The following is a 14,334-nucleotide window of genomic DNA, read 5'->3' as shown; positions in this document are numbered from 1 at the left end:
ATGGGTGCGAGCCGTTAAATGTCAAAAATTCGGTCTTCACCCACCAAAATATTGCACAGTACTTACTGTGCAATATTTCTGTGGCCTCAAGCCGTTGTGTGCTCATAATTCGGCCTTAACCCACCGTTTTACATTAGTAGCTTCCTAATGTCATTTTTTCCATGTTGTTTGACTTTATTTATATATCCTATTGTTACTTTTAGTCATGTCTGAACGTGTCGCACAAACTGTGAATGCGAGAAAGAGGAAGGAGGAAGTTAGGAAGAAGTAAAGGTTCGATGACTCGACGACTGAAGCAGGTTCATCTCAGCCGGTGACAATTGGTCTGAACGATCCTTTTCTAGGAGGATCGGCGGACCGAAGCATTCTCAAAAACTATGAGAACCGTATTGCATATCAGATTTGAAAGGGCGAGGTATGTGTATGTTTTTCCGTTTTTCGCACTCATCAATGTTTAGTATAATGATATATTTTTAACTTTCAATAAACGTAACTTTTATGTTTATGTAGGATCGTTCTGTTTTGCAACTACATAATCACGCAAGTGATGTGCTAGTGGGGGCCCTTCAAAATAAAACTATACGAGAAACAAAGAAGGAACATGTTTGGGACCTAGAACTTGAGTGTAAAGTAGTTCGTGAGAAGGTGCAAGCATCAGGACTTATACAAATCGCTAAGTACTCTTACCAGAAACTTGACCGGATTCCTATCACGGCTTTCAGCGAGAGGTGGCATGAAGAGACTAACACCTTTCCTATGCCCTTTGGAGAAATGACGATCACACTAGAGGATGTGCATCGTATTACAAGACTTCATATTAAAGGTCACTCGGTTCATCTTGATAATGATCATGTAAATGAATGTGCACTTCTGGTGAAAGGTTTAGGGGTGACACCTGAGGATGCGGAAGCAGAATGGAAGGTGACTAAATGCAAGAGTGTCTGAATGTTATGGTTGAGACAAATCTGTTCGGGTAGCTTAGACAAAGATGATGCGAGGAAGAAAGATATTTGCGTCAGAGGGTACCTTCTCCATCTTATGGGCTCTACTCTTTTCTGTGACAAGAGTGGTTCGAAGGTGCCTGTTTGCTACCTTAGATATTTGATGGACTTGACTAAGGTCCCTAAATATTCGTGGGACACGTCTGTGCTTGCTTACCTTTATAGGCAGCTCAGTCATGCTTCCACTAAGGGTAGACAAATGGCGGGTTATCTGCCCCTCCTTCAAGTATTTCTCACATCATTATAAGTTGATTGATTTAGGAGTCTATTTTTTTTAGTAATAATTATTTTCTTGTATAGGAATGGATTGACGAACATTTTAAGCTTGGTCTGTCGGATTTGAGAAAGGATTTCGACATTAGCTCGGATTTACCTCTGATGGGTAGATAGATGGAGCATGATGCACATGAAAATCTAGATGACAGACTGGTTAGCCTCCGAGAGATGATCGACGATTTGGAGGATCGAGAGGTAAAATTCTATGTACTATGGTATTTTGCATGTTAATTGACATTGAATGAGCATCTAGTATAATAATTGTGTTATTTAGGTTATTTGGGACCCATATAGACTCATGGGCATTGGTGAGTCATCTCCCCCTCTATACGTCTTCTACAGCGGTTGTATCGTATTTGATGATATTGCCGAGCCGTATCAACCCGAAAGGGTGTTGAATCAATTTGGTGTGGTTCAACATATTCCGTCTGCTCTCATGAGAGCAACAAAGAAGCAAAGGAGAGAAGCAAAGGATTATGGAGAACATACATGGTATTGGGATAACTGGACTCATCATGTCCTCAACGAGACAGCAGGTCACACCGAGTTGGTTCGGCTTGGAAGGTCGATGATAAATATGTTGAGTGGTTTAGTCGAATTTCACACCCGAAGGTCCAAAACCCAATCCATCGGAAGATGAACCAAGCACAAAGCTCACTCGGTTCGATTGCTTACTACGTAAGTACACATAAACTATGTAATCTACTTTATTTAGTATTGATGGAAATACATGTTAACAGACTTAAATTATTTTTTAGAGAGATGGTGTTCGGAATGTCCTTGCTACATTAGATGTGTCTGGGTTGGAGGCAAGAAAGGAAATTCTTAAGAAAGTATTGAGGGAGGAGCAACTGCCAGAGGCACCCCGGATGTCTCAGGAAGAAAATACAAACAAGAGGATGAAGTCAAATGCACTGGGCAGGAGGAAGACCTAGACATAGGACTAGTATTTCGATTTTAGATACTTTTATATTTTGATGTGTTAAATGACATTTAGTTGTCTCGGAATTTTTATCTTTTGATATGTTAAAAGAGATGTTAAAACAGATGTCAAAATAGATGGTTTTATATGGTGGTAATGTTATATTTTGATATGTCCAAAAAGTTGGTTTATATGGTGGAAACGTAAATTTTGATGTGTTGGGAATGAAAGTTGGGAAGCATAGTTTCTGTGCAAAAATTCGGCCGTTGCAGACCGAAAATTGTGCGAAATTCGGTTCCTTGCCGCCATAGGTAATGAAAGTGAGACAACAATGTTACTGTGCAAAAAATCGATCGTTACAGACCGAAATACAACTTCAACTAACATTTACGTCTAAAAAAACAACTTCAAACTAAGTTGGGTTCTTCTTCTCCACATTCACGATCTCCAATTTTAAGACATCCAAATTCCTATGATGCTTCGTTTCCTTCGGCTGCATCATGCCACCTTTCTTGTGTATTAGGACCTCCAAAGTCCCAAGTGTCTGTAGTAATTTGTAATGGAAGTTGAGAAGTAGTCACAGCAGCAAAGTCCTACAGGAAAAAGAGAATTTTTTTCAAAATGGCGGCTCAGAACCGACATATACTTTTCCGGCGCGAGGCCACCGTAGATTGGTCACACCTAACGGTGTCGTCCCGCCGTAATTTTGTAAAGTAACATTGTATGGCTGTGAAATTTAGATTTCTGCTACCTCGAACCGAAATGATAGAACACCTATCGGTGGGACCAGACCGAAAAAACCCTTCGTGTTTAACACCCAAAAATTTTTCATACAACTAACGAATAAATCATATAACATGAAAAAATGTGTTAGGATATGTTCATATACCTCTTGGGAAACTGAATCTTGTCTAGAAATTGATGATTTAGGATCCTTTAATATTTCTCCATAATTTTTGGAACTTGGTTCATCGATGGTGGTATTCAACAATGAATATACTTCGTAGCTTCAGATATGAGTGCAACAACAATGTGAGATTGCTGCACAACTGCGATGAACTTTCCCCGTTGATAATGATCGCGAGTGATGTTGACAATTCCGGTGGAAGAAGAGGGAAGAAGAATATAAGAGAGGAATGTCTAGGGATTTGGGTTTTAGGAAGATTTATAATTTTCACAACTAAATTCGTAACGTGGGTGAAATACACCTTTAAAGGGGGTTTGTTACACCCATTCAAGGAGGGGGGGCCTTTAATCAAGCTAAGTCAAAGGTCTTTTACTAAGTCAATGAAACCATGGGAGGGCCTTTTAACAAGAACGAGGGGGGGGCTATAAAATCACCCTTTTCTAAAAGGTCAAACAAATTGGGGCGGAGGGAGTATTTTTTAGTAGAAAATTTCGATAAACTTGAATATTAAGTTAGTCTCATATTTAGATTAGGTCCATGCATCCATTGCTATTAACATTTTCTTTGTTACCGGTCTTTATGTACTGTTGTGAAATCATAAAAGTAAAAAGAAGATTGGGACTACATAGTTGTAGAAAAGCTAAACAGGAAATAACAAGAAACTAAACTTTTACTTGAATGTTTGTAGGAAATTTCCATATGTAGGTACATGATGTAGATTGTTGCGGAAGCGTAAAAGTAATGGAATCCACCATTAAAAACAATGATAAAATAACTAAATAAACTGATAAAATAACAAATAAAACGATAAACTTGATTAATAATAAACTCGGTTGATAATATTCTCAGATCTGAATAACAAAGAGACAAACCTGACTTCCTTTTATAGGAACTTAATCACTTCTAGATAGACTCGAACTAGGATTCCTAAATATCAAAGATACTCAAACATAGAAACTTCTAAACCTAGACTTAGTAGGACATACTAAAACCTAACCTTAATGGACTCGGCCGTGAGGCCTAATGGCTTGGCCGTGAGGCCCATGTTGATGATCGTCATCATACTCCCCGTCCGAGAAAGAACTTGCCCTCAAGTGAGACTCAACAATGCGATTCTTAATTCCCACTTTGCAGGAAATTTGCCGAAAATTCAAAGAAGTCAATGATGGACCAAATCACTAGCATAACTCCCATATTGTCAAGAATCTCGCAAAAGCAATTGTGGGAAAGAAACTTCCAACAAATTTCGACATCTCCCGTCATCTTTTAGTTTGATGGAAAAGATCACAAACAGGAAATAACATTTTATTGGAAAAATCAACATTGAATTTCTTCATCCACTTCATCACTCTCTATGTTACTTCCCGCCTAAGAACAAATTAAATTATCTTTCCACGTTCATATTCGTGAAGCGTATAAACTAAAACTCTATCGTAAGTTGTCATGTGAAGAATTCGAAGGAACAATTTATCGAACATGTGACAGGCATCAACGTCGACACCAATCTCTTTCATAAGATCATATGCCTTTGTAATTCTCATTGAACGACAAAAGAGATCGATAACAAAAGAGTAATGTTCTTCAACTAACTCAACTATGTAGTAATCTTTCATAGTCATGAAAATCTCTAAGCCCTTCACGACAAAACCACCCGTTAGAACAATATTATGAACACTGTTTTTAGCCATCTTAGAAATTCTCAAACACTTCTCAAGTGGCTCCATACGCTTCCTAAAGAGATTCATGGTCAATTCCTCGAACCTAGCACGGGTAATGGTGGTACAAACATCAACACGCGCATACAAAGCATCAATCTTGATTGTGGTTTGGGTAGTTGACGATAGCATCCTTTTCACCCTCTCACAAGATGTTCGCAATCTTCTTAAAGCCCTAGAATTTCCACTTATATCTTTCTTGTGCTTCTTCTTAAACTCTTGCATAAAAAGATTCAATCATGTTATCAAAATCTTGTCCTCTAAGATGGTTATTTCCAGCAGTTGCTTTCACTTCGAAAATACCTTCTACAATGGTGAGAAGAAAGACATCAAAAGCACCACCAAGATCAAAGTGAAGGGGATTGTACTAGGGTATCTCATACACCTAATTCTCTAGTGTTGGTAGCGGAATCTCAAACATCTATATGTTTAACACTAGTTTCCAGGATCTATACATGAACATACCAATGAACTAGATTGGAAAGATGATAACCTCTTAATCGCTTTCCCACGAACTAAATCCCGACCAGTATTCGGAAGATAAGAGCTCCAAGTGTAGCTCCTCTACTTGAGACACCGAGTAATGACTTGAACTCCCTCCTTTCAGTCAGCTAGGACCTTCTTGAAGGTTGAGATGAAGAACTCCTTCTTCTTGACTAGATACTTGAGAAAACTCCTTTTCTCTCTCTCTCTCTCTGAGATGTATATTCTGAAACTCTTTCAGACACTCAGAAAAGATCTCACAAACTTGGCTCAGAATTGCTCTCTCTTTAGGTTGTATAATTAGGTATATATAGAAATCCCTAGAAGAGGCATTAGACTCAAACTAGGATTCCATAAACCTAATTATTAGGCAACACCCAAAATACCCTCCTTTGGGTCACTTAAGGTGGCCGGCCAACATAGCCTTTTATGGGCTTCCTTGGCCGGCCCACTTAGGGCCTAGCCGGCCATCACATGGCCGGCCCTATTGCCTAGGTCGGCCATCACTTGGCCGGCCTACCTAAAGCCTTTCCGGGCCTCCCTTTTGGGCCCGGACATGTTTGTCTCTTCGGACTTCTCCGAACCTTTCAGGACTTACCAATAATGGATCCAATCCACTTATTTGCCATTATCCATCTAGTCAATTCTCTCCGTTCAAATCACTACTCTGTTGTGTAACCCTTGTAGGATCCGGTCTATGTTAGCCGCGAATCAACTCTTGATTCGACGATCGTAGTTGACTTCTAGCTAAGCATTACGACCCCTAATTGGACCGGACTAATGATCTTCCGAGTAAGGTCATTAAGATCCTATTAGCCAAATTGTACGCATTGCATCCTTGGTCGAAGGACATTCCTTCGGAAGGATACCATTCCTTCAGACTTTAGGCATTATATCCTTCAGTCTCCCACTTGTACTTAGAACAAGTGCAATGCTCGATTCCCATGTTTTTTCGCATCTCATCTGATATGTCATATTCATCAGACTCTCTTGATCCCTAGGACAACTTCCAATCCAAACGATTAACTCTTAATCCGTTTGAGCACGGCCATGCATTTTTCAGTTGTTTCTCATCAAGTGGCCCGGAGATACTTTATCCTGATTTTACTCAGGAAAACATAATCCATTCTTGTACTCCCACCCAGCTTCATGTCTATCCTGTCTCCCCCAGTATCCCGCTTTTATAACCACTTTTTACGGATGGCGTTTGACAGTACCAAAGTTCGACATTCCTTCTATAAACTGAGTGAGTACTCATGTTTTGAGGAATCTCTCCAATTTGCTTAAATGAGAGTTATGACATCTTATAACTTCAACTCTTGAAGTACTCTCATTTGGCGGGTTTCCAGTGTATCAACTATATACCCATGAAGTTGACCTTTAAATACTCCTATTCCCATAGCCCAAGAAACAGCGCTATCTTGTCAATCACTCATGCTAGTCTTCTTAAGTCATTATTGTCCAACTAATGACCTGGACTAGGGACAGTAAGATGGTGTGTGCTTCCATGTTCACTTAGTAGGGTTTCTTTTATTAGATCACGTATCTAATAAACCTACCTGGAACACTCCATCCTTTTGGACTGTCGTCTAAATTCTAAACCACAATTTAGATGACGAAATAAACCCAGTTTATTTCGGATAACAAGAGTCTGTAAAGAACTCTTTCACGTTCTCAATTTTACAAGTCATCTTAGGATACTCTTTCCTTGATCCTAATTCCTTAGATTCGAGCATCTCATGATCGTTCTAAGGTGATAGTTTAGTTTCCTTTTCACTTCGCTTTGTTATTATCTTGCTTTCGAACTCTTCGTAAGCTGTTACGATAATATCAGTTTTCTCCCACTGAAATTAGTACTTCCCAAGTTCTAATTTTACTTTCTTATCTAGTAGAGTTAAGCAACGACTCCCAGCATGAAAAACTCTTTTCCATCTGTTAGCCCTTCCTAAAAGATTCCTATCTTTATTTTCGGAAGATTACTTTTATGACTTTCTTCAATCTTCTGACTTGTATGGGTGACGACATCTTTTGTACTCCAAGTACTTCTCAGATGTTCGGGTAAACAACAATCATCTCATGATCGTTCTTATGTTTTTAAACATAAGTGTCTCTCCCATGTTTATCACGGGAGCTGGGTAGAATTTCTCTCCAAGAGATCTTCTTATTCAGACCTCTTCAAAACTCCTTTTGAACGAGTCTTTATCATCCTCTTGTCTATCTCCATAGACTTTGATGCCCATGGTTAATTTACCCTCGTCTTCTGTCCTCTCGTGTATGTCTCCTACATATAGGACATGAAACTCGCTTGTTTCACTCCCATTTACCTTCTTGTCACACAAGATTTAACCATTCTTACTCTTATCTCTTTGGATTTCCGATCCAATTTCAGAGTGGTTTCTGCTATAGTTCTTTTGAATCTTCTCAAGACTCATTGGGGTTTTTGAGCAACCTTCTTAACTCCTTAAGAAGTTTCTAGGCGATTGTCCCTTGAACCATTCAAGGCGACATCCCTCGTCACGTAAGCCGAGTAACTCTTACTCTCTTTCGTTTTAAGGCAAGTAACTCCTTACTTCCTTTTGTTTTAAGGTAAGTAACTCCTTACTTCTTTTTGTTGCTCTTTATCGAATCCTATTCGATTTTTCCTCCCACTTGTCTTCTTTGAAGGACCTTCCTTTCAATGAAGACACCATCGAGAGCAACAATCTCATTGTGTTTCGATGATTTGTGCGAAAACCCCGTTCTTCTTTTCGAAGAACTTATGTCTAACACGCTTTAGACATTAGAATAATTGACAAATTTTAGAACTCCTTCTAAAATAATATCCATATTCATATGGACTCAATTATTCATCTAAGATGCGTCTGGTCGCTCCAGATGCATCCTGAATGCGTCCGGACACCCGTCCAGTGTCTCGGTCCTAGACCGAGACTTTAATAGGTTCCCTCGAGCGCGTCCAAGCCGCGTCAGGGATGTCCGAGACGCTCCTATCTCGGAATCCTATTCTGTTTCGGACTGGGATATCCCAGACGCGTCTTCCACGCGCTGGGACGTCCGAGACCCGAGAGTCTCGGACTCCTAGTCCGTGTCGGACTGGGATATCCCAGACGCGTCCTAGACGCTCTGGGACGTCTAAGACCCGAGAGTCTCGGACTCCTAGTCCGGCTCGGACTAGGATTCCCGGTCCTTCACGGACTGGGATTTCCAGTCCGTGTCCCTGTCTGTCTGTCCGAGACGTGCTGGTCCGGCCCGGACGCGTCCTGTCCGGTCCGGCCAGCAGGGATTCCAAACTCTTTGGAAATCCAACCGTTCCAACTGATTTTCTTTTTGTTTTTCTTTGTTCTAGCTGCTGTTAGGTACTGTTTTTGGTAAATTCATCAACCAATCTTCATGGTTTTGATGATTTTTATCAAAATTCTTATACCCTAAAGCTTGTTTATGAAAACTCTTTTCATAAAACTATATTTTTAATGTTTCTAGGTCATGAATCTCATTCAAAAAACCCTAATTTGATCTCATCAAACTATGCTTGAATCTCTATTCAAACATCATAAACACTAGTATCTAGTTGTTCAAGTATGAATCTAATTCGTCTAGTCAAAGATAGTTCATGCAAACGGCTCGTGATGTCACTGAAGGGGATTGTACTAGGGTATCTCATACACCTAATTCTCTAGTGTTGGTAGCGGAATCTCAAACATCTATATGTTTAACACTAGTTTCCAGGATCTATACATGAACATACCAATGAACTAGATTGGAAAGATGATTACCTCTTAATCGCTTTCCCACGAACTAAATCCCGACCAGTATTCGGAAGATAAGAGCTCCAAGTGTAGCTCCTCTACTTGAGACACCGAGTAATGACTTGAACTCCCTCCTTTCAGTCAGCTAGGACCTTCTTGAAGGTTGAGATGAAGAACTCCTTCTTCTTGACTAGATACTTGAGAAAACTCTTTTTCTCTCTCTATCTCTGAGATGTATATTCTGAAACTCTTTCAGACACTCAGAAAAGATCTCACAAACTTGGCTCAGAATTGCTCTCTCTTTAGGTTGTATAATTAGGTATATATAGAAATCCCTAGAAGAGGCATTAGACTCAAACTAGGATTCCATAAACCTAATTATTAGGCAACACCCAAAATACCCTCCTTTGGGTCACTTAAGGTGGCCGGCCAACATAGCCCTTTATGGGCTTCCTTGGCCGGCCCACTTAGGGCCTAGCCGGCCATCACATGGCCGGCCCTATTGCCTAGGTCGGCCATCACTTGGCCGGCCTACCTAAAGCCTTTCCGGGCCTCCCTTTTGGGCCCGGACATGTTTGTCTCTTCGGACTTCTCCGAACCTTTCAGGACTTACCAATAATGGATCCAATCCACTTATTTGCCATTATCCATCTAGTCAATTCTCTCCGTTCAAATCACTACTCTGTTGTGTAACCCTTGTAGGATCCGGTCTATGTTAGCCGCGAATCAACTCTTGATTCGACGATCGTAGTTGGCTTCTAGCTAAGCATTACGACCCCTAATTGGACCGGACTAATGATCTTCCGAGTAAGGTCATTAAGATCCTATTAGCCAAATTGTACGCATTGCATCCTTGGTCGAAGGACACTCCTTCGGAAGGATACCATTCCTTCAGACTTTAGGCTTATATCCTTCACAAAGATCAAAACCTACTTTTCGCCAACACTTGATGCTTTCTTATCAACCACATTCTTCATTGATGTACCAAGAAAGGCATCTACTATTTCACGCGTCTTAACCATTGACGAAATCTTCTTACGTGCGAATTGCTTCGTTTCTCCTTTATAGTTGAGGACAATCATGGGTTTATTACCAGGTCCAAGAATAACTATATGAAGTTCCGATAACGACCACATCCAAATATCATTGTTTTCTTCATCAACTACCCAAAACGCCAATGGAAATAGATTACCATCACCATCAAAACCAGTAGCAATTATATTCTCAACCGTTTGTTGTCTCTCTTTTTTGTTCTAGAGTATGATGACACTGCAGCAGGAATAGTCGAACAAGACATTTCAGCAAGAAGATTAAAAATCTGAATTCCTGGTATCCAAACAAAGTATCAAGAAAACCATTTATCATTGACATGAAGGGAACTTATTGTTACTAGATCTCTATCTAATAGCATTGGTGATGGACTTCTAGGTGCATAAAAGGAAACATGAGAGTGAACCCAACTCATCTCTATTGTGTTGTTTCCTGTGAACCCCAACTCATGGACAATAAATTCCATTAGTTCAAGGAGTTTGTCAACTCCTCCAATAAATAACATGGAGAACCGAGCTTGAATTGTTTTTCCACTTGTTGGGTAGATTTAACTGCCAAAATGTTGACGCCAAGGCAGTGGTTTTGAACAATCTAATCGGTGATATAATGTCACTTAGTAACTAGTCTCGTTGCAGCTTGTTCTAGGTTGGGTTAATTGTCACAATAGTAACTGTGGGTGGAACCGGAACTAACCTGACTTTCCATAAGATTGGACGATCGAAATTGTAGTTCTTCATGTAAGTCTTATCGGTTATATAACGCTTAATAGTTTGACCAGGACCTCCTTCAGCCTTGTTGTAATCAGGATTTAAATTTATAATGTCACGTTCATCTTGAGCTTCTTCTTTAATATCAATGGAATCATCTTCTTCTATTACTTCTTTATGGTTTAAAGATATAAGAGCCGTGGAAGATGGTCGTGGTTCGCCGGGTAAAAAATAATAAACAAGAGATTATCTTTGAGAGTTTGACTAGCATAACCAGCACAATCTTTCCAAAAACTAGGGTTTAATTGAATTTTAAGAGATGGAATCAATGATGACACAGATTAAGGCGGAAGACTTTTATGTTTCGAAACAACTAATTCTTCTCTAGGATTATATAAGGATCAAACAAGTTAATCGGGCTTGTGTTATTCAATTGAATTTCTTCTTCTTTATTCGTCTTATAAAACTTTTCTTCCATCGTCATTGAAAACCTAGTATTTTTTTTTCAAGAACCTCTTCTTGAACAATATCGATCACGGTGGTCGAAAGAATTTTGGAAGAAGGTTTTCACGATTCAATTCTTGCGTCAACATAAGATAAATAGTCATTCGTAGGAAGAAAAAAATACCTGAAAATATTTTTCAATTGAGTCCAATCATAAACGAATTTTGTTCCTTGATCAACGAGTATCCATTGCATCTCGTTGAACTTTTCATAGACTCTATCAGACAAGTGTTGTTCAATGAGAAACCTTATCTTTCGCATGAACATCTTGATTTTTAAACAAATCTTCCATGTGTTGAATCCAAAAATCTATGTGAAATTGATTGTTGAAAAGTGGAACTTTAGAAACTTTATTAATTCTCCTCTCGTCTTCTCGATCAACATAAAGACGTGCATCTCTAATAAGATCCCAACATAAACGTGGAAAAATTTTCCAACATTCAAGAAGAGACGTATCCATAAAAAAATTCATTTGTTCCCAGATTCTTCAAGCTCTGAATACCAGCTGATGTAGATTGTTGCAGAAGCGTAAAAGTAATGGAATCCACCATTAAAAACAATGATAAAATAACTAAATAAACTTATAAAATAACGAATAAAACTATAAACTTGATTAATAATAAACTCGGTTGATAATATTCTCAGATCTGAATAACAAAGATAAACCTGACTTTCTTTTATAGGAACTTAGACACTTCTAGATAGACTTGAACTAGGATTCCTAAGTATCAAAGATAATCAAACATAGAAACTTCTAAACCTAGACTTAGTAGGAAATACTCAAACCTAACCTTAATGGACTCAACCGTGAGGCCCAATGGCTTGGCCGTGAGGCCACGTTGATGGTCGCCATCAGTACATCTTGTTTATTAACTAGACTTTTTATTTAGTCTTCACACATAGTTACAAAAGTAATGGTGTTTAAATACAAAGTAATGGTAGAGATTTTAAAGTTTTGGGAGTTCAACACTGTAGTGGTTATTTACACCAATCTCCTAGATGTCCACCAAGTAAGAAATTGCCTCATTAAAACCTTACTAATAAAACCCAATGAAACAAAACCATAGTTAAGAAAAAATTATATAAAGTTTTTTATCTTAAAATCTTTGAAGGAACACATAATTTGAACCATTATAACCTTGTTAGGAAAATACCATGACAAAAAAATCTTAACAAATGAAAAATAAAATAGTATGAGAATGCAATAAATTGTGTTTTCATAAACTCAGTCCCGTTTGTAAAGGATGATGGTATTGTTTATTTTTTTGAAAGCGACGATGGTATGATGGTTTTGTTGAGATGGATGACGGTATTGTTGAACCTCTTATAATCGTGTCCCTTGTGTGTATATATACACAAAAATATAATCTGAAGCATTTGATATTTAAGTTGCATACATGTAATGCTTTAAAATTTATGTAGGCTTTAGATTTAAGCTAGTTAAGTCCTTCAGGGACTTGAGTTGAAGTCATCCCGGCTGATCTTTATGTGTATATCATGTGCATTGATAAGAAAATTATAACATCTTCTGAAATTAATGTACTAATCACATTTCAATATGATCCATTATAAATTCTGTACACAATCTACATCTCGCACATAATAGGTGTTATAAATCAGATTTTGATAACTATTATTTAAGATAATTGTTTCCAAAGTTTTGTCTAAAAAATCCAGCAGGACAAAACCTGAAAGAAGAAAGAATGGTACAACTTTTTGAAAATTAAAATCTGAAGTATGCATAGTTGTCTCATTAAAACTTTTAAAATGCAAAACTCGGTGGGACAAAACCTTGACAAAGAAAAAAGGAATTGAATTTATAAATAATATTGACATCTTATATCATACTTTCTTTGACACAATATCATTATAAAAAAAATTCTTTTTACATGAACGTATGAATTATGGTTGATGATCAAAAAAATGGTCATCAGTTGACTGAAGTCAATAAGTCAAGAAATACCAAAAGCCCAATGGGTCAACCTGTGTCAAGTCAACAAGGAGGTTGAATCCGAAAGAGGTCGACTACTCAAACCCGGAACTGAGGGGATTGGTATGATTCTCCTAGGCTCCTAAACCTTGATTTGCTTAAATACAATCAGGTCTGTCTTGAGATTTCTTAGAAGACAAAGGGTTCGTGTAAGTGGAGCCAATACCTCAATCTCGGAATATGGGGGTAGAATTTTGTCTAATGCTTTACCAACTAAATTTTAAATCCTATCAAAGATCCCAGATGGTAAGGATCTAAGGTATTTAATAACTTGAGTTAAAAGAGTCCTTGCGGGAGGAAATTTTTCCCACAAGATAATCGCGATCAGAAACTCTATCTATCCTAAATACCGAGTGTCCCTGAATAAGGGAACTTGCTTGCCTATGTCAAATATATGAGATAATCCACAAGAGAAATCCTAATATCACACCACTACGAAATAGTAGTTTGAAACCTAAGGCAATGGATCTCAACCGCCTCATCTCAGCTGCTCGATGCAGTCGGTCAAACAAGCTTATAAGATGTAATGAACTCGCCTCAAAGAAGGCACAACGCTCATTATCACAAAATGGTACTGTTGAAAGTGTCTTGAATATGAGTTGATATCTAACCAGGTCTACGACCCGCCAACCCGCTTAGGTCTCGGCGCGGAATTTTGGACCCGTTAGCGGAGTTGATTACTGAGATAGGGTTGGTATGTGAAGCAGGGCTTTGAGGCAGAGCTGATCTCCGAGATAGAGCTGGAATGCGGATATATTACGATTTTAGGTGTAATATGAAATATGATTTTTCACGAACTTACAACTCATCACCGTCTAGAGACGCAAAAGAAATTATTATCATCACTTGACTAGAAAATGTTGTAATACAAGTGCAACAAAGATCGTGATAACTTGTCCTCCTTAATTTTTTTCACAAAAATTGGTCACCCTCTACGATGAAGAACTTTTTGAAATTTAATTAGACCGTATATTCATATAGTAAAATGATATTCTCAATTTTACCACTCTATTTGCAATTTGAATCCCGTGTAGTA

This window comes from Eschscholzia californica, unplaced genomic scaffold (genome assembly GCF_041429995.1).
Source record: "Eschscholzia californica isolate CP2 unplaced genomic scaffold, dmEscCali1.0.p SCAF_3, whole genome shotgun sequence".
NCBI lineage: Eukaryota > Viridiplantae > Streptophyta > Magnoliopsida > Ranunculales > Papaveraceae > Eschscholzia > Eschscholzia californica.
This window is presented reverse-complemented; position numbering follows the sequence as displayed.